Source organism: Podarcis tiliguerta (genome assembly GCF_965153285.1).
Source record: "Podarcis tiliguerta genome assembly, chromosome: 2".
Lineage (NCBI taxonomy): Eukaryota > Metazoa > Chordata > Lepidosauria > Squamata > Lacertidae > Podarcis > Podarcis tiliguerta.
Window position 1 is genome coordinate 33,638,729 of NC_139535.1, and position 24,274 is coordinate 33,663,002.

The following is a 24,274-nucleotide window of genomic DNA, read 5'->3' on the forward strand; positions in this document are numbered from 1 at the left end:
AAATGTTGGATGTCCTCATTTGGACACGCTGTCATGATGCAACTGCAGAAACCTGTCTTATATTTGTCTCATTGAGCTTTATGCTCAATGCTGTCACCAGGTGACTTAAAGACCTAAACCCAAATCTATTGTTGCTGCAATCTGGGAACAGTAGCGCCTTCGTGTGTGTGTGTGTGTGTGTGTGTGAGAGAGAGAGAGAGAGAGAATCCTGCCAAGTTTAAAAGGGTAGGTGCAGCTGTTTTTCCCCTGCAAGCATTTACAGTTTCAGGTAGCTAAAAAGGATTTGCTTGAATCTACCCTTATTTTATGAGCATATTCCATAGAAGTACTCTTAGGTATGAAACCTGCCAAATTAGGCAAATGGGTCCAGGGCTTTCTGTACTAAGCGCTTTAAAAAATTGATGTGGGGGCGGGGGGGGGGGGAGAGACCTAAAAGGATTTGCTTCCCTTTCCTATGGTTTTGTGGGCAATGATTTTATTATGGAAATTGATTATTTTGTAGGGGTGCCTCGAGGAAAGCAAGCTGCAAACTTTCAGAAAGGATGAAGGATAGGAGAGTTGGTGAATTGGGAGTGGGGGGGGAAGCTTTAGGCTTGTGCTCTGCTCAGTTGGTATCAAGAGTCATAGAAACTAAGTCCAAATATGATTTGATGAGGGCGTGGATGTGGGGGCATCTAGGACAGAGGCAGAAGGATTTCAGTATTCAACATCTTCCAAGCAAGCACGATTAACTAAAGTAGCAAACAGCACAGAACAGATAAGAACAGGATACATAATTTCAGTATCCCCCTTCCCAAAGCACTAAGATTGGAAAGCCCTGGTAAAATAATTCCTTCTGATTAGAAACTAGGCCAGTCACTCACAAAAGAGCTTTCCATCTCCCCACTTCCTTATCTAGCAAGCTTGAGATGTTTCAGTTTTTGCAGTTTGTTAAAAACGTCTGAATTGCGAAAGTGCTCCAGTAGTGTTAGGTTTGGGGCACTTTGGATATATTCTTTGGCTTCAACAAGCCTTGAATCCATCCGTAATGTCTTTGCTTTGTTTCTTGGAGTTCATCTGAATCTTATGCACACTCCTGTTGAACATCCAGCCCTACTGCTTATATCAGAGGTTTTCAAACTTTTTGAGTCCCCGGCTCCCATGTCCAACTACATTCTTTCTGCGGTACCCAAGCCTAGTTATGTCACCCTATGTCTGCCAAACTGGCAGTGTCTCACCCTTTTTCAAACACCCTCCCTCTGGAGTGTTCTCTCCTCTCCTCTCCTCTCCTCTCCTCTCCCCTCCCCTCCCCTCCCCTCCCCTCCCCTCTCGCCTCTCATTGGGATTCCTGCTTGAGCAGCCTCAGCTCCTGGCAACCAGCACCCTCTGACCACTTCATAAAACTTAGGGAAGTGCTGGGTGAGATCCCATGGACAGTAATACTAAAAGGAAAGGGAGTTCATGATGGCTGGGAGTTTGTTAAGAGGGAGATAGTAAAAGCACAACTTCAGGCAATACCAATGATACGGAAACATGGAAGGTGCCTAAAGAAGCCAGGGTGGCTATCTAAAGAACTTTTAACTGAGTTAAGATTAAAAAAGGATGTGTACAAAAAATGGAAAAGGGGGGAAACCACCAAAGAGGAATTCAAACAAATAGCACGTGTAGACACAAAGTCAGAAAAGCTAAAGCACAGAATGAACTCAGGCTTGCTAGAGAGGTTAAAAGCAACAAAAAAGGCTTTTATGGGTATGTTTGTAGCAAAAGGAAGAACAAAGAAACAGTGGGGTTACTCAGAGGAGAAGATGGTGAAATGCAAACAGGGGACACAGAAAGGGCTGAACTCCTCAATGCCTTCTTTGCCTCAGTCTTCTCCGATAAAGAAAACAATGCCCGACCTGAAGAATTTGGAGCAAATGATTCAGCAGAGGAAACGCAGCCCAGAATAACTAAGGGGATAGTACAAGAATACTTGGCTAGTTTAGATGTATTCAAGTCTCCAGGGCCAGATGAACTGCATCCAAGAGAACTGGCAGATGTGATCTCAGAACCACTGGTAGTCATCTTTGAGAATTTCTGGAGAACAGGCGAAGTCCCGGCAGACTGGAGGAGGGCAAATGTTGTCCCTATTTTCAAAAAGGGGAAAAGAGAGGACCCAAATAATTACCGCCCAGTCAGTCTGACATCAATACCAGGGAAGATTCTGGAGCAGATCATTAAGCAAACAGTCTGTGAGCACCTAGAAAGGAATGCTGTGATCACCAATAGTCAGCATGGATTTCTGAAAAATAAGTCATGTCAGACTAACCTGATCTTGTTTTTTGACAGAATTACGAGCCTGGTAGATGAAGGGAACGCAGTGGATGTAGCCTACCTTGATTTCAGCAAGGCATTTGACAAGTTGCCCCATGATATTCTTGTAAAGAAGCTGGTAAAATGCGGTCTTGACTATGCTACCACTCAGTGGATTTGTAACTGGCTGACTGACCGAACCCAAAGGGTGCTCATCAATGGTTCCTCTTCATCCTGGAGAAGAGTGACTAGTGGGGTGCCACAGGGTTCTGTCTTGGGCCCGGTCTTATTCAACATCTTTATCAACGACTTGGATGATGGACTCAAGGGCATCCTGATCAAATTTGCAGATGACACCAAACTGGGAGGGGTGGCTAACACCTCAGAGGACAGGATCACACTTCAAAACAACCTTGACAGATTAGAGAACTGGGCCAAAACAAACAAGATGAATTTTAACAGGGAGAAATGTAAAGTATTGCACTTGGGCAAAAAAAATGAGAGGCACAAATACAAGATGGGTGACACCTGGCTTGAGAGCAGTACATGTGAAAAGGATCTAGAAATCTTGGTTGACCACAAACTTGACATGAGCCAACAGTGTGACGCGGCAGCTAAAAAAGCCAATGCAATTCTGGGCTGCATCAATAGGAGTATAGCATATACTGTGTCCAGTTCTGGGCACCACAGTTCAAGAAGGACACTGACAAACTGGAACGTGTCCAGAGGAGGGCAACCAAAATGGTCAAAGGCCTGGAAATGATGCCTTATGAGGAACGGCTAAGGGAGCTGGGCATGTTTAGCCTGGAGAAGAGGAGGTTAAGGGGTGATATGATAGCCATGTTCAAATATATAAAAGGATGTCACATAGAGGAGGGAGAAAGGTTGTTTTCTGCTGCTCCAGAGAAGCGGACACGGAGCAATGGATCCAAACTACAAGAAAGAAGATTCCACCTAAACATTAGGAAGAACTTCCTGACAGTAAGAGCTGTTCGACAGTGGAATTTGCTGCCAAGGAGTGTGGGGGAGTCTCCTTCTTTGGAGGTCTTTAAGCAGAGGCTTGACAACCATATGTCAGGAGTGCTCTGATGGTGTTTCCTGCTTGGCAGGGGGTTGGACTCGATGGCCCTTGTGGTCTCTTCCAACTCTATGATTCTATTCTATGATTCTATGACCAGCCCCAGAGGCACCATTCGCCTGGGGAGCTTGTAGCCAGAGCTGCTGCAACAAACAACTGTGCAAGCCTTTGGGAGGCAGAGATGTGAGAGGGCATCAGAGGAGGGAGGGAAGGAAAGAAAGAAAGAAAGAAAGAAAGAAAGAAAGAAAGAAAGAAAGAAAGAAAGAAAGAGGGACACAGGCCAGTGTTGCCTACAGCACTCCTGACCATCATTCAAGGCACTCCAGTGTGCCACTGGCTTATATATTTAGATATAAACCTTGCCTCTTTGTTTTGACAATAATTATCATCAGGGGTATTGCAAAACCCATGCACAATGGCAAAATATATAAAGGCAAGATACACCATCTGTCTTCTACGCATAGTGTCAAAACTCTCCAGTACTAGATTTAAAAAATAAGATTGGTGGAAAAAGGAAGAATTAAAACAGGCTTGGAATCAGTGTATTAAGAATATCAAGTTCTCCTATCTTACAATCAACAGGGTATTGGCAGACCTTCATGAATTGCATATGAAGGAGTACCTTTGTAATTTAAAAGGTAGGAAAATAAGCCAGAGATGGCATATTTTGAGGACCCAAAGCATGAGCGATAGTTTTGGAAATGTGAAACATTATACCTAGTAAGGATGTGCATACAAGTATGAGACTTTGATCAAATATCATAGACGGTGGCAGTATGAAAGCTCAGACACAATAACGGCAATGAAGACAGCTCATCTGCAAGACACCGACTTACGTAAACTGAGTGTCCACATAGAGGAAGGAGTATGTTCGAATCATCCCAAAAGCTAACTTCTGGTTTGTTCTGCTTTTGTGTCCTACAGATGTGATTTGTACCCACAAGAGGGCACTGTGGCTTCATTGAAATCTTTCCTAAAGGGTGCAGCAAAGAGTAATTGCATTTTTAAACACTTGTTTTTGAAAAAACATTTCCAGAAGCTTTGCTTTTCCTTCAGTTTGGTCAGGGAGAGATGTGCAGAGAGTTGAAAGGTAGAGGAACCAAATTCAAAGTGCATATACTAGACTACATTACAAGCTGCTTCATGCTCAGCCAGACCAATTGGTCCCTCTAGCTCAGTATTGTGAACACGTGACTGGCAGTGGCTCTCCAGGGTTTCAGGCTAGACTCTTTCCTAAGCCCCTACCTGGGGACACCAACAGCTGTACCTGGGACTGTGCATCCTTGAGGCATAAGGTGGTTCTCATCCCGCTGCTTGCCACCCCAAGTGACCTAACATTCCAGCTGCTCCCTTTCTGGACGTGTGGAATTCCCTGCCATAGTTCCTACAGTGTGGTATGTGAAGCCTTTAACTGTTGCCCCCCAAATGACAGGTGTAGGATCGATACCCCCACAAAAGACACAGATAAAAGTAACAAAGCATTATATTCGCATAAGGGGATGTCATATTCCTATTTTGATATTAGTGTAAGATTGCTTGGGTATGCAGTGCTTAGTTACTCAAGGTTATACAAACATAGTAACAGGTCTTTATAATGAAAAGAGTCTTCCGCAACTTATTAAAGCTTTTAGCCCCCCATCCTTTTTTTTTTTTTTTTACCCATACCAAATTCACCTCTCCTGCATCCCTGGTCAGTCACAAGTAGGGACAGATGCTTTATGCTCGTCGTCCTCTGCCTCAAGAGCCTCTGCTCCTTCTAGGGTAGTTGAACTGTATTAAAGAGTGCCTGCTAAGCCTCTTGGGCTTGCTGATCGTAAGGTTGGCAGTTGTAATCCGCGTGACGGGGTGAGTTCCCATTGCTCTGTTCCAGCTCCTGCCAACCTAGAAGTTCGAAAGCATACCAGCATGAGTAGATACCAGGTACCGCTGTGGTGGGAAGGTAAACGGCATTTCCATGTGCTCTGGCTTCCGTCACAGTGCCAGAAGCCGTTTAGTCATGCTGGCCACATGACCCGGAAAGCTGGACAAACACTGGCTTCCTCGGCCTGAAAGCTGCACCCCATAGTCGAATTTGACTGGACTTAACTATCCAGGGGTCCTTTACCTTTTACCTTTACCTGCTCAGGTTTTCTCTCCTGTCAGACCTCTCACTGAAACCTGCTACAGAGAACAGCTGCTTTCTTTAAACCTTGCCAACCCTTCACGACATGGTTGCTTGTTCTCAGCCACTAGCTCCCATCTTCATGTCCTGTCCACAGCACAGTCCTCTCAGAGATCTCCAACTGTGGCTGTCTCCCAGTTGCCTTAACAGAGCAGACTGTGCCTTTTCTTGGCCAAGACTTCTGACCAACCAAGCACTTACGCTTCTTGGGGCACCCTGCCCATTGGTTGTCTCTTTTTCTAAGTGCATAAGATGAGTCCTCCTGGATCAGGTTCACGGCCCATCTAGTCCAGCATCATGTCCTCACAGTGGCCAACCAGCCAGGAAACCCTCAACCAGGAGCAGAGCATTGTCCCCTCCTGTGGCTTCCAGCAACTGGTAGGTACTCCAAAGCATTACTGACTCAAGACTGTGGAAGCAGAGCGTAGACAGCATGGCTTAGTAGGTACCGACAGCACTCTCCATGAACTTGCCTTACCCTCTTTTAAAGCCATCTAGGTTGGTGGCCATCACTGCCTATTGTGGCAGCAAGTTCCATAGCTGAACTTCGCACCACTGGTAGCCAGTCAGTTGTTCTGTGTTGTTTAGTCGTTTAGTCGTGTCCAATTCTTCGTGACCCCATGGACCAGAACATGCCAGGCACTCCTGCCTTCTGCTGCCTCCCGCAGTTTGGTCAGACTCATGTTTGTAGCTTCGAGAACACTGTCCAACCATCTCGTCCTCTGTCATCCCCTTCTGCTTGTGCCCTCAATCTTTACCAACATCAGGGTCTTTTCCAGGGAGTCTTCTCTTCTCATGAGGTGGCCAAAGTATTGGAGCCTCAGCTGTCCTTCCAGTGAGCACTCAGGGCTAATTTCCTTAAGAATGGATGTGTTTGATCTTCTTGCAGTCCATGGGACTCTCAAGAGTCTCCTTCAGCACCATAATTCAAAAGCATCAATTCTTCCCCTTCATGGATCACTGCCTTGCCGTGGCGAAGGGGCTTGAATAACTCGGAGAAGCTATGAGCTATGCCGTGCAGGGCCACCCAAGATGGACAGGTCATAGTGGAGAGTTTTGACCAAATGTGATCCACCTGGAGCAGGAACCGGCAAGCCACTCCAGTATCCCTGCCAAGAAAACTCCATGGACAAAGGCAGTAGTTCTGTATGGATCTTCTAATCACCAACCAAATTTGTTCACCTATCCACATTGTATTCTCGTGTTCACCTGGATGGTGCATGAACAAGTGAACACTGTCAGCTTGAAGCCTCTTCCTCTTAGTAACGGTTGCTAAGGCAACCACAACGGTCTTCTCTCCGATACAAAGCAACGGCGCTAGTCTTCACCTTCTGGCTTGCTTGGTTACAAGACCAGCCATAAGCAGATGAAAAACTACAGCGGTTCTTCATGTTCCTCCTGGCTGAAACGAATGTGAGCATTCTGACTCTTCAGTATAAGGAACTCCTGGACTTGGCTCTCTTTCAAACAGGCAGCAGGATTCTGCAGGTGGTACACGTATATGCAAGATCATCCATTTTCGCCATGTTCCCTTGATTAAGATGCCTGCCCCCCTCCCTGAAAGTCTATGTAGCTGCTAAGCAGATCCTGGTGGACCAGATGCAGCTGTGCATCTCAGCATGGGTGACATTTCCTGCTGTGTTTAGAGTTACAAACTGATGATTTTTTTCCCCTATAGGAGGTGTACCTCTGCTTAGAGGTGTCATGTGAAAAAAGGCTACTGATGTATTCATATTTTTTTTAAAAAAACCACAATAACTTTTTAGAGCTTGATGTTGACCCTAACCTTGTCTGTGCTGTCTATTCTTCTCTTACATCTTTTTTTAGTCCCATTGCTCTCTTTCTTCAAATCTCCTGCCACACTTGGCTTCCTTAGGTGCAGGGACCTCTTCCAACCGAGCTTTGCGATCATCAGGTTCTCTTAATTGCCATTCGCTTCAATCCACAACATGTTAGTCCCTGCCAAAATGACCTTTCATTTGCCTCATTATGAACATTCCATGACTGATACCAGAGCAGCTCTGCTAACAAAATACCTTGGTGTGTTGTGATATAGGTGGGAATTTATATCCATGTTTACTATAACAAGGGTAACCTGCTGCTACAGTAAAGGTAAAGGTACCCCTGCCCGTATGGGCCAGTCGTGTCCAACTCTGGGGTTGCGCGCCCATCTCGCTTAAGAGGCCGGGGGCCAGCGCTGTCCGAAGACACTTCCAGGTCACGTGGCCAGCGTGACAAGCTGCATCTGGCGAGCCAGCGCAGCACACAGAAATGCCGTTTACCTTCCTGCTAGTAAGCGGTCCCTATTTATCTACTTGCACCTGAGGGTGCTTTCGAACTGCTAGGTTGGCAGGCGCTGGGACCGAGCAACGGGAGCGCACCCCGCCGCGGGGATTCGAACCTGACGATCGGCAAGTCCTAGGTGCTGAGGTTTTACCCACAGCGCCACCTGCGTCCCGCTGCTACAGTAGAGGCCCTTAAATTTTTGTGTGTGTGTGGTGAGTCTCACTAATTCACTAAAGCACTTACACAAGTAGATGCAAAACAAATGGATGGTCTAGCAGGACACACATTTACAATAGGAGCTTTGTAATAATAAGCCAGTGATCAATCAACCAGAGCTCAGGTCCAGTTTACCCATCATACGCATTGCTTCTAAAATGTGCCTCTTATGAACCGTGTGAGAATTGTTATTGCTCAGAATTGCACATGCAAATTAAAGCCATATAATGTTAGCCTTACTTTTATCCTTCCCCAATGAGTCTCTATCCTTGGGCACCTATGATATATGGGTCCTTTTAACTTTTGAAGGCCCTGATCATATACGGTACTTCTAGCAGAGAGAAAATACTGCTTATATGCGCTATTGACCATTAACTTCAAACAGGTTTTCACAATCTGTTAACCCAGATTATCTTCCAGTCATTCAGTTACAGTGAGCAAAAATGTCTGAGAGATGTAATTATTCTGGGTTTTGTTTTTGGGTTTTTTCTTTTGTCTGAGTTTGCAGGGCTTTACGGTTCCTAGAGATGGATTGTGGCTAATGCTTATCTCTTCATTTCATACAAAGTACATGCAGAAACATGTGGATGCTCAAATCCACTTATATGCACAAGCTTGAATTAATCAGGAGAGCCATTGCAATTCAGTGACAAAATGCACCCACTTTTAAAGCCACACACTTTGGGGTCTAATCCTGCTGCCCATCTATCTGGTGCCCAGAATGTCTGGTTTATATAACATCAGACCCTCCGAGTGTGCCTATTTTCTAGGGATGTCCCTAGAACTGTCCCAGTTTCTGATTTGAACCCAGAATATCCAACTTTTCCTTAGGATGTCCCTATTTTCACTGGAGAAATGTTTGAGGGTATGGATGCCCCTATTTTCATTGGAGAAATGTTGGGGGGTATGGAGTTATCTAAACCCTCAGCCATCTGAAGGCAATCCTGTAGGGGAAGTTTTAAATAAAATTTAATGTTTTATTATGTTTTTATCTATGTTGGAAGCTGTCCAGAGTGACTGGGGCAACCCAGTAAAATGTGTGGGGTATAAATAGTAAAATTATCATTATGGAATGGGATGTTCCCTATTTTTACCAGATAAATGTTGGAGGGTACATCATATGTGCAAACTGGAAACCACGGTAAGCTAAAGGGAAAATGCTCCTTCCACCTGAGCAGACCAATTGTGTGAGTATATTGCCATTGCTCCAAGTTGCATTGAACATTTTAAAAATAACTTTCCATCTTATGCACTTCTTTTTCTTGTTGAGAGTGCATTTAAATGGAAGTGAGATGGATGTAAATCAATTCCGCATTGTATAGGAAAGAGCCTATAAGCGAAGAATATATCAAAGCAAAAGGCAGATATATTTAGAAGGGCTCCACCTTTACAGTAAATAAATGTTGCTGTACTTGGAACATCCTGATGTTGCATACCATAAGGATTTGCTGAAGTGCAAAGGAAAGGAGGGAGGAGCTGGGTGATTTGTGTTACGATTTCCACTCTTCTCTTTTGTCACATTAGGATAGTTGTTCTCAGCGGAAGGGAAGGTTAGCTAAGGTTACCATTCTACAGGGGTGGGGAACCTCTGGTTGGTGTACCAACCTTGCCCACTAGGGGCTCCAAATTGGCCTGCTAGGCTGTTTTCTCCAAACCACACCCACCTACTGACATCACTGGTGATGTCAGCTGATGGGTGGGAAGAGAGGGTTTAAATCAGAGGTCGGCAAGGTTTACTGGGCCAGTTCATTGCCGTGGAGATCGCTCCGTGGACTGGATCGTGTCAGCGCAGATGCGATTTTTGGCGTCTGTGTCTGCGCAGATGTGATTTCCAGCACCGCGGAAGTGAGTCCCCGCACCGCACTGCACCGGTTTAGCGCAGCGCATGGGGACTCACTGAGCGGGCGACTCGTTTCGGGAGCAGCTCGTGGGCTGGTTAAATGACCCTTGTTGGCCGCTTGTGGCCCATGGGCCTTAGGTTTAAATCCTCCCTTGGCTGCCCAGTTCCCAGGAAGGAACAGGATCACACAGCCAAGACAGCAGGATTTAATCTCTGCTCATCAATTGATTAAATCCTGCTCAAAAGCACTGTTTTAAGCAGCTTGTGTATAACTCCTGCGAATGGGTGGTTGATAGCAGTGGGCTGGGGGCAAAGTCTCATGTTTCAACATGGGGTCTGCCTTAAAGCGCTTCTCAAAAGGGCTGTCTGAAGCACTTTAAAGGCAAAGGGGGGGGGGCAGCTTTGTAACCCAGCGCTAAGCAGGATCGCTCTCTCTTCACAGCAGCTGATGCAATGGAGGAACAATCTTGCTAAGTGCTGGGCGTTTGCAAGCAACAGCAGAATTGCTTGCAAATTTCTCTGCTTTTCTGCTTTTGCTTGGGAAAGGTGTGCTTCTGTAATGCGGTAGAAATTTAACAGGTGTGTTTGGCATGTATGTGTATATTGTAGCTTGCTTCATGGTTTTATTTTTAGATTTATGAGGCATGGTGGCATAGGAAAAGGGGTTAAAAACCCCCAATTAAACTCTTACCAACACCCAAATTACAAAATAATAATAATAATAATAATAATAATAATAATAATAATAATAATTTATTATTTGTACCCCGCCCATCTGGCTGGGTTTCCCCAGCCACTCTGGGCGGTTTCCATAGAAACCAAAAATACACTAAAATAACACAGATTAAAAACTTCCCTGAACAGGGCTGCCTTAAGATGCAGGGCTGCCTTAATAAGCAGCAAGGGCAATAATAAACGGAAAGCACTAAAAGAGCAATATATAAGTGTCAATTTAGGTATCCATTTTAGCATAAAGTCTGAACAGAGTCCAACAGCATAATAAAACCCTGACCTACCTTTTTAATTAAAAGCAGTCTGAAACAGAAACGTTTTCAGAAAGCATGAGAAGGGGTCAGCTGTGTCTCCTGATATGGAATGGAAGTATTGGGTTGACTGAAGTGACATCTGACAAATGTTGCACATGACCTGTGCATAGCTCTTGATGGGTCTTTGCATCTCCAGTGAATTCCGAACCAAGAGCTATGTATTGGGTGGCACCTTGAAAGAGTCAGCATAGGCCATAGGGAAAATGTTCTGGGCCATCTCTGGGCAGGGGATGCTCCCAGTCCTGTTTGGAGATGTAAGGTATTGAACCTGGAACCTTCTGAATGAAAAGAAGAAGAAAAGAAGAAGAGTTTGGATTTGATATCCCGCTTTATCACTACCCGAAGGAGTCTCAAAGCGGCTAACATTCTCCTTTCCCTTCCTCCCCCACAACAAACATTCTGTGAGGTGAGTGGGGCTGAGAGACTTCAGAGAAGTGTGACTAGCCCAAGGTCACCCAGCAGCTGCATGTGGGGACAAGAAACCTGGTTCCCCAGATTACGAGTCTACCGCTCTTAACCACTACACCACACTGGCTCTCCAGTGCTTTGCCACTGAGCTACAGTACATCCCAGTCAGGGGTGGAGGAAGGGGTGTGTGGGCTGCCCTGGGTGTCACCACTGAGGAGGGGTGACAAAATGCCGGGTGGCACTCACTGCGGGGCCTGCAGCACACCCAAGCCACACATCTCTCCTGGAAGTGACGCGGTGGCTTGGGCACCCACAGGCTCTGTACTGCCTCCAGCTCCCCCTCAGCTGTAGGGCGGCTGAGTGGGAGGAGGCAGGCAGACTCCTCAGAGGCCCCGCGGAGCGTCCTGCCCCAGCTTGCCCCACCTCGCAGGCGGCTGGCCCTGCCCCTGGGTGCACGGAACACTCGCCACCCCAGGCGCCCGATCGGCTTGATCCCATCCCCAAAACACACCTGTAATTTCTTACAGTGTTATCTTTTGAAGCTTCTGCTCAAGTGAGCTCTGACCCACAACAGCTGGTGCTCCAGTAAATTTGTTGGCCTTATGGCACAGGAGCTACTAATTAAATTTGATGTTTTTATCTAATCAGGGAGAGTCAAGATTTAAAATAGTTGATTTGCCCCCCCCAAAAAAAACACCTGTTTTAATAAATACTGATAGGTGATTTAATTATCTATTTTGGACATTTTTATCCTTTCTAAAAAATAAAATAGATTCCAAGGTAGCTCACAAGAAAATGAAAAAAAGCAAAGCAATTTCTCAGCATCTAAACAGTTGCATAACATCATAAGCATCTAATCCAAATCTAATAATAAAATCCATAATAAAAAGCCTATTGGAATAAAAAGGTTTTGACAGACCAGTTAAAACCTGGCAGAAAGGGGATAGTACCACCACCAAGAAGACCCTGCTCCTGGCACCTGCAAGTCTGATCTTGACTAAGGCGGGCCATAGAGGAAGACCTCTGATACAGGTCTTAGGCCTCAGCTAATCACATTTGAGCATAACCCGCCGTTCGCATAACTTGCTCCTGTGCCGTTAAGGGCCTTTAAAGATCAACGGTGAGACATGAAAATTGAGTCTGTAAATGAATGGTCATAGTCAATGGTCATAGTGAATATAGGACTGGTGCAAGATGTGTTGAGCTTGACCCCCTTCCTTGAACCTGTAGTTTTGGACCAGTCCCCATTTCCAAATTGTCTTTAAAGGCAGTTTTATGTGTGTTTGCACTGTCATGAAGAGCCAGTGTGGTGTAGTGGTTAAGAGCGGTAGTCTCCTAATCTGGGGAACCGGGTTCGCGTCTCCGCTCCTCCACATGCAGCTGCTGGGTGACCTTGGGCCAGTCACACTTCTCTGAAGTCTCTCAGCCCCACTCACCTCACAGAGTGTTTGTTGTGGGGGAGGAAGGGAAAGGAGAATGTTAGCCGCTTTGAGACTCCTTAAAGGGAGTGAAAGGCGGGATATCAAATCCAAACTCTTCTTCTTCTTCTTCTTCATGAAGTGTGACATTTGCATGCAAACCTGTAGTTCTCGTATGCAATCCTGACACCTGTTTTAGGATTATTTGACAGTGAGGTCTTGGTGTGTCACAATACTGGCACCTTAATGCTTTTTAACTGCATACAGAGCCAGAGAGTGATAGTTGTCTGCGTAGAATAATAAAGATAAAGGGACCCTTGACCATTAGGTCCAGTCGTGACCGACTCTGGGGTTGCGCGCTCATCTCGCTCTATAGGCCGAGGGAGCCAGTGTTTGTCCGCAGACAGCTTCTGGGTCATGTGGCCAGCATGACTAAGCTGCTTCTGGCGAACCAGAGCAGCACACAGAAATGCCGTTTACCTTCCCGCCTGAGTGGTACCTATTTATCTACTTGCACTTTGACGTGCTTTCGAACTGCTAGGTTGGCAGGAGCAGGGACCGAGCAACGGGAGCTCACCCCGTCGCAGGGATTCGAACCGCCGACCTTCTGATCGGCAAATCCTAGGCTCTGTGGTTTAACCCACAGTGCCACCCATGTAGAATACCAGGCAGCAATTTTTATAGTATTTTGTAAGTGGTAGCGTCACCCTTATTCCAAAGAACTCATTCCCTCTCTTCCCCCATCCTTGGTGTAAGTGTGTGCGCACGTGTTGAGAGAAACCATTTTGTGACTACAATAGGACTTTGACTGCAGAAAAATATATAGGCCTGCTCTGAAGATGGAGATGCTCCGAGCTTCACTTTGCTTATGGCGAGTAACTGCATGAATTGCATGAATGACAGATCTGGTGCCTGTCAAGGAGCAAAGGAAAGACAAATTAGGAATCTTAGCTGGGAAGCATACTACTTCAAGAGATAATGCATGTAGTATTCCTGTCAATCTGATGGATTGTTATGTTTCGGTTCACGGAGTTTTATCCCAACCTGAAACAAGATTGATCATTGGGACAGTTTTATTGCTGTCTATAACAGGTGTCACTGTCTTTTTTTTAATGTCCAGGTTAGCCTAAATCAGGCAGTCTGAGTGTACATTTTAACACAAAGGGAAATAATTTTTGTTACAGTTTTACCCCAGGTAAGTGCTTAAAGCTATGAATGAAGGAGCTTGTGAGGAACAGCCGACACCATCATTCACGCAAGGCGTTCTCCTGAATAATGATGGACATCCCCTGAGACACCACAAGGAGGCTCAAAGGAAAGGACGGGAATTAAGTTGTCAGCAAAAGTTGATTTGCACAATCGCAGGCAAGGCAAGGTGGAATAACCTAACTTATGGGAGGCTGTTGTCTAAAACAGAACGAGGAAATTGGAGCACTGTGAAAATTTATTAAAATCATAGCACTTTTGTTTCCATTTATGTAACGCAGTTACATACTAAGTGAAATAACAAAAGAGTGGCATGGCATCTTAAAGAAGAACAAATCTATTGTGGCATAAGCTTTTATGGACTAGAGTCCATTTTATCAGGTACAAAGTGCAAGCAGGTGATAAGATTTCAATGCATTTTTAATCTTTGTTGGAAGCCGCCCAGAGTGGTTGGGGAAACGCAGCCAGATGGGTGGGGTACAAATAAATTATTATTATTATTATTATTATTATTATTATTCGATAAGGAGGTCCAATTACTACAGAATTCTAGGCCAATCATGCAACAGAGAAGGATATGTTGCACAAGCAAACTGGGTGTGTTGTTTCAGCCAGTACTGTAGCAGCTAAATCAGGGGTGAGGAAGGGCCACACTCCCTCATGACAAACCTATCAGGGGCCACATAACACATGGAATGGCAATGCAGCAGATTTCAGGGAAAGGTTTGAGCATGACTTCACCATCTGTACACAAGCTACAGGAATGGAAGAAAAAAGAGGATCTTCAAAAGATACCCACGTTTTTGCATATAGCAGGCATGAGGCAGTAGATATTTTCCATGCCGTGCAATTAAGCCAGGAAGAGCAGGCTTGGTTCTAAATAAATTTGAGTATTGCATGACCAGGAGCAACGAGACTTATGAAAGGTGTGAGTTTTAGCTCAAGAGTGTAGTATAAAGGGGAAACATTGAAAGAATTCCTTACTGACCCTAAACTGATGAATCAGATATGTTGTGACTTTGGGAGTTTAACAGATTCATTAATTAGAGATCTGATAGCTTTGGGGATTAGAGACTGGAAACAGCAAAAAAAGACTCCTGGAAGACTGCAATCTAATGCTAGAAAGGCATTCAAGGCTGCACAAGCTGCTGCTGCAACATGGCCTAGAATGCAAGCCCTGGAGAGGAAAAACTGCAAATGTTTCCATAGATACAAATTAGTGAAGATGGAAGCTGCAGGAGTCCTAGATGCAACACGAGCAAGTTTACACCGAACTGTCCCTTGAATTAACACCTTGTCGAAAGAAGTGCATGCAGTGTGGAGGCTGTCAGCGACACAAGCCCTGTCCCGCAATAGGGAAGTGTTGCAATGCTTGCCAAAAAAAAAAAACCAGCCACAAAGTATATGTTACCAACTAAGGCAAACTCAGGGGAAAATACAATTAGTGTAAGAGGACAACTCCTCACAGGACAGTGCTGTCACTGTCAGAGGAATATTTTTTTATAATAATGGTTGGCTGAAAAGTTTAATTATTCCTTCTGATGTCAATGCTCTCATATTGCACATTGGTTTTGCTGTTAGGAAAACTACCTTGTTTATTCGCGGAATGGGGAAGTTTGAGTTCGTTCATTGATTGTATCTCAGCATTGGAACAACACCTGCAAAAAGCAGTTTCAGAACAACTATAAGAGTGGGGAAACCAGCTGTTTAGAGCACTTTAAAACTGCATGGGACCAGCACGAATGTTTTCAAAAGACCAGGTGTCTTTCAGAAGATTTGTGGTAGAAATACTAGTGCCACCTACCGGACAATAATAACACCACTGGAAAACAACAACACATAATTACTCTCAACTGGCTGACACAAAGTTGGTCAAAGATAGGCAAGTTACTTGGAGATCAAACTCGCAAAACTTACGGAAGCATTTTAATCAGAAGAGTGAAAATTCAAACTACTGGAGTACTAATATGCAAATTTTGGTCTTAAAAAAATTGTTATTGGAAATTGCAAGTACAGTATATTGCCTCTGACCTGCCTAGAGAGCACCCCCCCTCTCTTGTCCAGGTATTTATGTTTTTACCACCCAACAGTTCACAGTTGCCTCTTGAACAATTAGTTAATAAGCATAGTAAAGTGGTACCTTGGTTTGCATACGTTTTGAATTACAAACACATCAAACCTGGAAGTGTGTGTCCCGGTTTGCAACCTTTTTTTGGATTACAACCCATTTTTTGGGGATTACGAACAAATTTTTTTTGGAAGCCCCATTGGTGAAAGCGTGCCTTGGGTTACAACCTGTTTTGGTTTACAAACGGACCTCGAGAACGGATTAGAAGAAGAAGAGTTTGGATTCGATATCCCGCCTTTCACTCCCTTTAAGGAGTCTCAGAGCAGCTAACATTCTCCTTTCCCTTCCTCCCCCACAACAAACACTCTGTGAGGTGAGTGGGGCTGAGAGACTTCACAGAAGTGTGACTGGCCCAAGGTCACCCAGCAGCTACATGTGGAGGAGCGGAGACACGAACCCGGTTCCCCAGATTAGGAGACTTAACCACTACACCACACTGGCTCTGGTTGTAAACCAAGGTACCACTGTATTGCACTGAACATTTCTAGCAGATGGATGCACAATCCATCAATTGTAGTACTTTTGGCAGAAGAAATGCACTAAACAATATAATCCATGGTTAATTTAAGGCATAAAGTTGTTCTAGTTCTGTTTAAAGAACAAGAAGGCCATGTTTACAATTACGGTTTTGAGCACTGTTCTCATCATTTTCTGATGTTCTTCCCGGATTCTCCTGGGTGAGGGTGAGTGATAATACTGTTAGTGTCATTTTTTAAAAAAATGAGGTGGCAGTTTTATTACGGCTCTGAGAATTCATCTTTAAGGGAATTATAAGATCTGTCAGTTGAATAAGTTATTGTCATAGATCCCTCATTAATCATAATTAATAATAAGTGCAGCTAACTTTGTGCAGCTAAATTTGTGTAAAATCCCTCACATAGAAATGTTTCAAAAGAAAACTGGCCTTTGCTGTTTTTTAATGGTGGGATTGCATCCGTAACTCTTTAATTTCACCTCCTGGTACATGCTGTGGAACTACTCTTGAGCAGCTCTCATTAATGCCAATGTGGTTGTGCACAAACACTTCCCATAGTGCATAGCACATTTCATTACTCAGGGATTTTTTTAAAAAAATATTTCAACGAAGGAAGAAGAGGCGGGGGTGGGGGGATGACAAGACATACAAGTACTAGGAAGAGGTAAATATGTAAAAAGCTAACAAAACAACCACAACAAGAGTTGTGGTTTGACTTCCAAGAAGCCAAAAAGGAGAGTTTTTCCTGCAGAGAAAAAGACCCATGTCAAGCTGAGCAGAGGCAGGTCAGACTTGGAGGGCCAAGCGCAGGATAGTGCCTCCTTCTCCTTGTTTGCGGGCCACAAAAAGCAGCCCCTCCACAAAAGGTGGCCAGTGGAGCTCAGATGGAGACAGAGCCATGACAAAGATACATATGCAGGCAGAAGAAAAACGCTGGGGTGGACCTGCAGCTTCTGTCTGCAGAGGAGTCCATTGTTTTCCATTGCTGCCATCACTGGAGCCAGTCACCCCCTGGCTGCATCCAGAAACAGACACAGGCAGAAACTTCAGATCCATTCCAGCCTTTTTCTTCTGCCTGCATCTCCCTGTCTGCTTCCCTTGACCCATATAATAGGGTGTGCCTGGGTACACCTGGCTCACACCTATGTCACCTCCTAATTGCACAAGCACCTCTGTACAATAATGTAAAGTATGCATGTGTGATTTCATCCCAGCATGGAGTCTTTGATCTCTGGGATGTCGCAAATGCCTAAAGTTTACACACCTATCCCGTGACCCCCTCAGCAAGTGCCAAACAAGCCCACCAAAGTCAAATAGGGATGGTACTACCAAACCAGGATTTTAAGCTGTTGGATTTCAGGATTTGAAAAATGAAAGCGATATTGAAAATGTTTTATTCATAAAGAGAAAACTGAAGCTTTCCTCTGCTGTTGACACATGATTATTAGATTCCTGGAGACTTGCTCCACCTATGCATATTTTGTTAGTGACACAACACAAATCGTACCAGAGCTTCTTGAACCATGGAAGCAATTTAGAAATTCAATACCAGTGGTGGAGAAAAACAGATAGGTCTTGTCTGTTAGCATACAATGGTCCTTTAAAAACAAATAAATAAATAAGTACTGCTGCAATTTCATGGCTGACCTGAGCTGTAATCTGATACTGGTGCTTTCTCTAACTGAATGCACATTTATTACTCTGGATTCCTAGCTGTTAGCAAAACTAGTTCAAGTACTCATCCATTTGTCGGATGGATTGATTGAAAGCAAAAAGGGTTAAGACAAATCCTTAAGAGACTTCCCACCATGCTTGTATAGTGATATTTTTCCTATTAACAAAAATCCCCAATGATTTTAAAAGCTATTATAATTTTTGCTCTGGGTCTCCACCAAATATCTTTATAGGTTAAAAAAATGTTTTCTGTAACCATTTTAGTTTTACTTTAGGGGATATATGATACTGACACCTGGATTACGCTTTCAGTCTGTTTTAGCAATATTCTATTTTAAAACAGCTTGATTTGTTTTCTGCCATTAACCATCTCCCCATACCCACAGCTGAGCTCCATAATTCACCCGTGAGGCAAGCAGTAAATATGCATATCCTTAAATGAATTAATATATATATATTGTTTATAACCCACCGTATCCTAAGGTGTTTCTCCCTGACTTTATAAAAAAGTTGACTTGCATCAAAATTTATTTTTGTTTCCAATGTATTCCACCAGCATTATTTGGGAATGGCAAGCCACATGCCAAAATTATGGTGCTGACCATTTGAGTGGCGTGGATGTGTGCAGAGTTAGGCATAGAGTGGAATTGTAAGAACGTTCGGCTGCATGCGGCTCACTCATCACTACTGCTCTTCAGCAGAACTCATACACCAAACTGCTAAACTATTTGTTGTTGGACTGAGTCCTCCTAACCAGGACTGCAAACCAGACTTTGTTCTTTATTTGCAGCTCTTGTTTGATGGGCTTACTCAAACGACAGTCTGCACACAATATCAACCTATCCTTTCATAAAGAGGGAAAGTGATTTATTAAACTGCATTGTGAAGAAAATGGGTTGGGCTCATGGCTCTGTTCCTGATCCTCTGACAAATGGCTTCACAAACCATCAGAACTCAACCTTTGCCTCTCAGACAAAAACTTTAGTCAAGGCATTTGCTACTTCTATTTTCCACCGTTTCCTGACCTCTCACTTCCTGTCTTCACCTCCTCTTTTCTTGTTAATCCAAAGCAGACGTTTAGTGCTCCGGGTATGCTAAAGCCAGTAAGGCAACTGATTCACTACTGTACTTGATTTTTTTTAAAATAGCACATAATCACTGTTGAGTTCACAGTTTCAGTAACAGTGGTTGATGGCCAGAGGCAAATAATGAGGGTGGTGAAGGATGTTGGCTCTAGTTTGAAGGTCCACTATCTTGTTCTGTTTGAGCTACAAGGGGTAGCTGCTGATACATCAGTCCACACCTGTGTAGTCCACTGCAGGTCTCTGCGCAGGTAAGGCAAAGCAGCTGCGATAGCAATGGTGAGACCAAGCCTGACAGCACCTCTCTCCTTGGCTACTGCATGCTTTTTAAATACATATATTTACAGTGGTACCTCGGGTTAAGTACTTAATTCGTTCCGGAGGTCTGTACTTACCCTGAAACTGTTCTTAACCTGAAGCACCATTTTAGCTAATAGGGCCTCCTGCTGCTGCCACACTGCCAGAGCACGATTTCTGTTCTCATCCTGAGGCAAAGTTCTTAACCTGAAGCACTATTTCTGGGTTAGTGCAGTCTGTAACCTGAAGCGTATGTAACCTGTAGCATATATAACCCGAGGTACCACTGTATTGGGTTTTCAAATATACAATAACAAAGAAGAACATCATATAAAAACACACACAAAAAACAAGCAAGCAACTCCTCCCTCAAATATCTCCGCAACATGGGATGCGTATAAGCCCATGAATAAATCACAATACTTCAGTGAAATGAAGAACAGAAGGGCAAAATCTGATGTATTGCCATATGAAATAAAGCCCCACCATATCACACTGAACATTTGCGATTTTCCTTGTAATAGGTGTACATTATGGGTAATTTTCTCCAATATTGCAGTAGTCCAAATATTACTACACAAACGACTCAGGTTTCCCCGTTGCTCAGTAAGTTGTTTAATAGGCTGCAATCAGTGGAAACTGTAGGAGTGGTTTGGACTGAACATTTTAGTTTGGATTTTCCAACGGTGGCAATAAAAACAACTCAGGTACAGAAACAATCTGTTTCTTAGCTATAGTAGAGTTTCCCTTGTGGACGGTAGTCTAGAAAGGCTGGATATGGGGACACTGTCACCTTGGCTACTGCTCAAAGAGCCACTACTCACACTACAGCTCTTCCTGAGCACAGCACCACACCTTTCTCACATTGAGCAGTTGGAAGAAAACCCAGTAATGCAGAGCTGTGCCTACAAACAGGCCTAAACTGGTGGGCACCAAATTCCTAGAATTATTGTGGCTCATTTACCTTCACCTTACCCCCTTCTTTCTAAACTTTACCTCAGTAATGTCAAGATAGTGCTGTGGGGCTTCTTCCTTTTTCTTTTTTCTCATTGAGTGAGAAATGTCTCAATTACGGGGTTAATTAGTATTGCCGTTTAAACCAAGAGCAGAGTTTCATTAAATAAATGCATCTTGTTGGTAATGCTTTAATTAATGAGGTAATAAAGCCACTGTACCAACACTCACACACACTTTGTGCAGGTTAATGAAATCCGTGGATCTACTCATTAAGCATTAAAATGTTTCCCCTGTTAGAAGGCTCCCCTCCTATTTCCCGTTATTAAATTTTCTTCATTTTCTTTGTACGTTTCCTCCCATCACTAATGAGATTCTTGTTCCTGTATTGTGTTATGGGAACCAAGAGCTCTAATGATGTCTAATTAGACATCATTCCTGCATAACAAAAAGATACAATATTTGACCTCCAATTTGTATTGGCGTTAAGAATGAGGGTGTATCCAGACCCACAGCAAGTGTATTGCATATCACTGCTTCAGTCTTTGTCCCATGATGACCACGATGACCCATTCTTTCATTCTTCTCTACTGCTCGTTTTGATGTGCTTCCTGAATTGCAGGCGCTAGTACGGATTTAGCTTCCTTCATAAATGCTGAATGTATTCTTTCTACTTCTGAACTCCTGCAAATATGGGTTGCTTCCAGGTGACCTATTATTGAACATTCATTCTGATTTGTTTGTACAAAGTTTTGGGAGAGACTAGATGATGTCTGCTATCTACTGAGCATTCATTCTGACTTGCTTGTGGGGAGGAGGTTATATGATGTTGCAGCAAGCAAATGTTAATACACACTTTTCAGTGCATTTCCCCATTGTGTTCTTTATTGCAATAAGTATGATTTTTGGTGTGTGTTGGGGGAATGGGTTTGCTGGGCAAGAGCACCAAATCAACTCTAAATACACAACCTGAATTTGCCAGTACATGAAATGGAGCCACTCCATCAGGACCCTATCTCATTCCACTGGTAAGAGTGTTGCAACATCCTGTTCGCCTTTTCATTGATCACCTGCCAGGAGGACGCTGCTGACTTGGTGGGAAAGACTCATATGATCAGCTGTAGTCATGTGATTTCTGCTTTCACATACATTCCCAGCAATGCTGGATTGTGCCATTTTCTGTATGCGAGCCCTACTCTGACATTGGTCAGGTTGCTATAGCATAGAAGTGAATAATAATAATAATAATAATAATAATAATTTATTTATACCCCACCCATTCGGCTGGGTTTCCCCAGCTACTCTGGGCGGCTCCCAACAGATTAAAAGCACAATAAAACTTCAAACACTAAAAACTTCCCTAAACAGGGCTGCCTTCAGATGTCTTCTAAAAATAAGATAGTTGTTTATTTCCTTGACATTGGATGGGAGGGCGTTCCACAGGCCAAGTGCCACCACCGAGAAGGCCCTCTGCCTGGTTTCCTGTAACCTCACATCTCGCAGTGAGGGAACCTCCAGGAGGCCCTCGGAGCAGGACCTCAGTGTCCGGGCAGAACGATGGGGGTGGAAACCTTTTTGACTCCCTGGGCCAGATCCTGGTCATACCAAATTTGACAGTTGGGTGGGGCCATCCACCTGTCAATCACACAGCATCACAATGATGTTAGGGCTTCAAAGCACTTTGCAAGCAGATGCTAAAACAAAGGGATTTCCCCCCTGTGTTTTGGCAGGGGATTCTGATGCAAACCCCTTCCTGGAATCCCTTGATAAAATGAAGGAAAATGCCCACCATTTTAGCAGGAGATTCCATGCAAGCCCATTTCTTAAAGCCTGCCTCCCTCCAGCAAAAAAATGATTGAACTATCTGACAGGAATGGAATTGACTTGGCTACTTCTGTTATACTTGCTCAAGAAATTATATTTTGAGGAACAGATGACATATTCAGCTGTAAGTTATTACCACGCAGCCACATTTGAAGCCAACGTTTGTAACTAAAAGCCCTGGGAGGGTAATATCCATGCTGGCAAATGAAGCAGTTACTAATGTACTCAGCCAACACAGACCCCGATTTTCTCCGAGGCTTATACAATGTACACATTGCAGCTATTGTTCCTCATCCCTAATCATACATCTCCATTTTCCCCAGGGCCATTTTGTGGATCTAGAAGCAACAGCCTTTTATTGAATTTTGTTCTACCAGGAGGCAATTTGCATCTGCTTGCTTGGGGAGGTGATAACACCATTGCCTTTGTTTTCTGATTAATTTGTTTAATTATTTGCTCCTTCTCTTCAGTGGCTGTGGATTTCCCTAGGATTCTTCACAGTAAGATTCAGTAGTGGAAATTTACAGATTGGTAAAAAAGAAAGAAAAGAAAAAGTAGCAGAAAAAGCTGCATCGTCCCATGCTCCAGAGATTTGAGAAAACTGATGCACAGTTAAAACAAAAATATCCACGCTCTATTTTTCACAGCTGGAAAAATGGAATACAGCTATGCATTTGCTTCTTCTACCTCCATTCTCGCTCAGCTTGCCGACTGAGATTTTGGTGTGTTAGTGTGAATGGAAGAACGTGCACCTCCTTAGAATCCTGTTTGCAGCTTCATGTACAATAAATTCATGTCACAACCACCTGGCTATTCTGACCCCTTAGAGGTCTAAAGACAGATCCAAATATGGGGAGCTGTACATAATGGTTCAACAGTGCCACACAATGCTTGGAAAAGGTCAGTGGTACAGCATCTGCTTTATAAGCTCAAGGTCCCTTGTTCAGTTCCTGATATCTCAAGGTAGGGTAGGAAACCCTGCCTGAAACCCTGGAGCACTGATGATGATTAGCATAGACAGATTAGCCTGAGGGCCAAATGAGGCCTCTCTTCTAGATGGAAATTTCCATTGAAACTGAAGAAGAGTTTGCCTGGTTAATCATTGAGGGGGCTGTATCATGGGAGCGTACCTCTGCTGCCTCCGTCACAAGGTGTTTAGCTCAGAATCACATGAAAGAGATAGTATTACAAGTATATGCATATGCTAATCTGGGAGGCATCCATGTTGGGCATGTAAACTCTTTGTTCCAAGCTACTGAAGAGAATGGATGTGTTTTCTCTCTGTTCCTAATGGTTAGCTCCAACTGAGAGAAGATCCAACACCCATGTTGGGCTATTAACCAGCAATCTATGTGAGGCAGGAACAGTAGACATCATGTAGACCAAATACTGAGCTAACTAATAACTGAGTTATTTGCATATCAAAAGAAAGTAGTCAATGGTAAATTTAAGCAAATTGGCTTTATTTGCCTCTTGCATCCGTTTCTTTCATATGTTAAAGGGGACACTGTGTCAGGAATACCACCAGAGAAATATGAAACTGCGCTCTTATGACCAGCGTAATGTGTTTTTAATAGTCATCAACTTAACTATTTATCTTGTCTGCAGAGGCACTACATGATAGATTAGCTTAATTGTCCACTGCGATTTCTAACCAGTCTGCCTGTCTGCACCCCAGTCCTTGTGAAATAAATGTAGCCTCCATTACAATGCAAGGCACCTTCTTTTCCTAAAATCTGAACGTTTCTTATAATTTCCATAACCCATTTATTATTGCAAGATTTTTCACTTCCATATAATTCTGGGTAGAAGCATACCTTTCTCTCTGCTTGCTGCATTCTGACTCTTGCGGTAGTTAACTAAACTGACAGCTGCAGAAATGAAGTGCACCCCGAGAAATGGTTTTGATG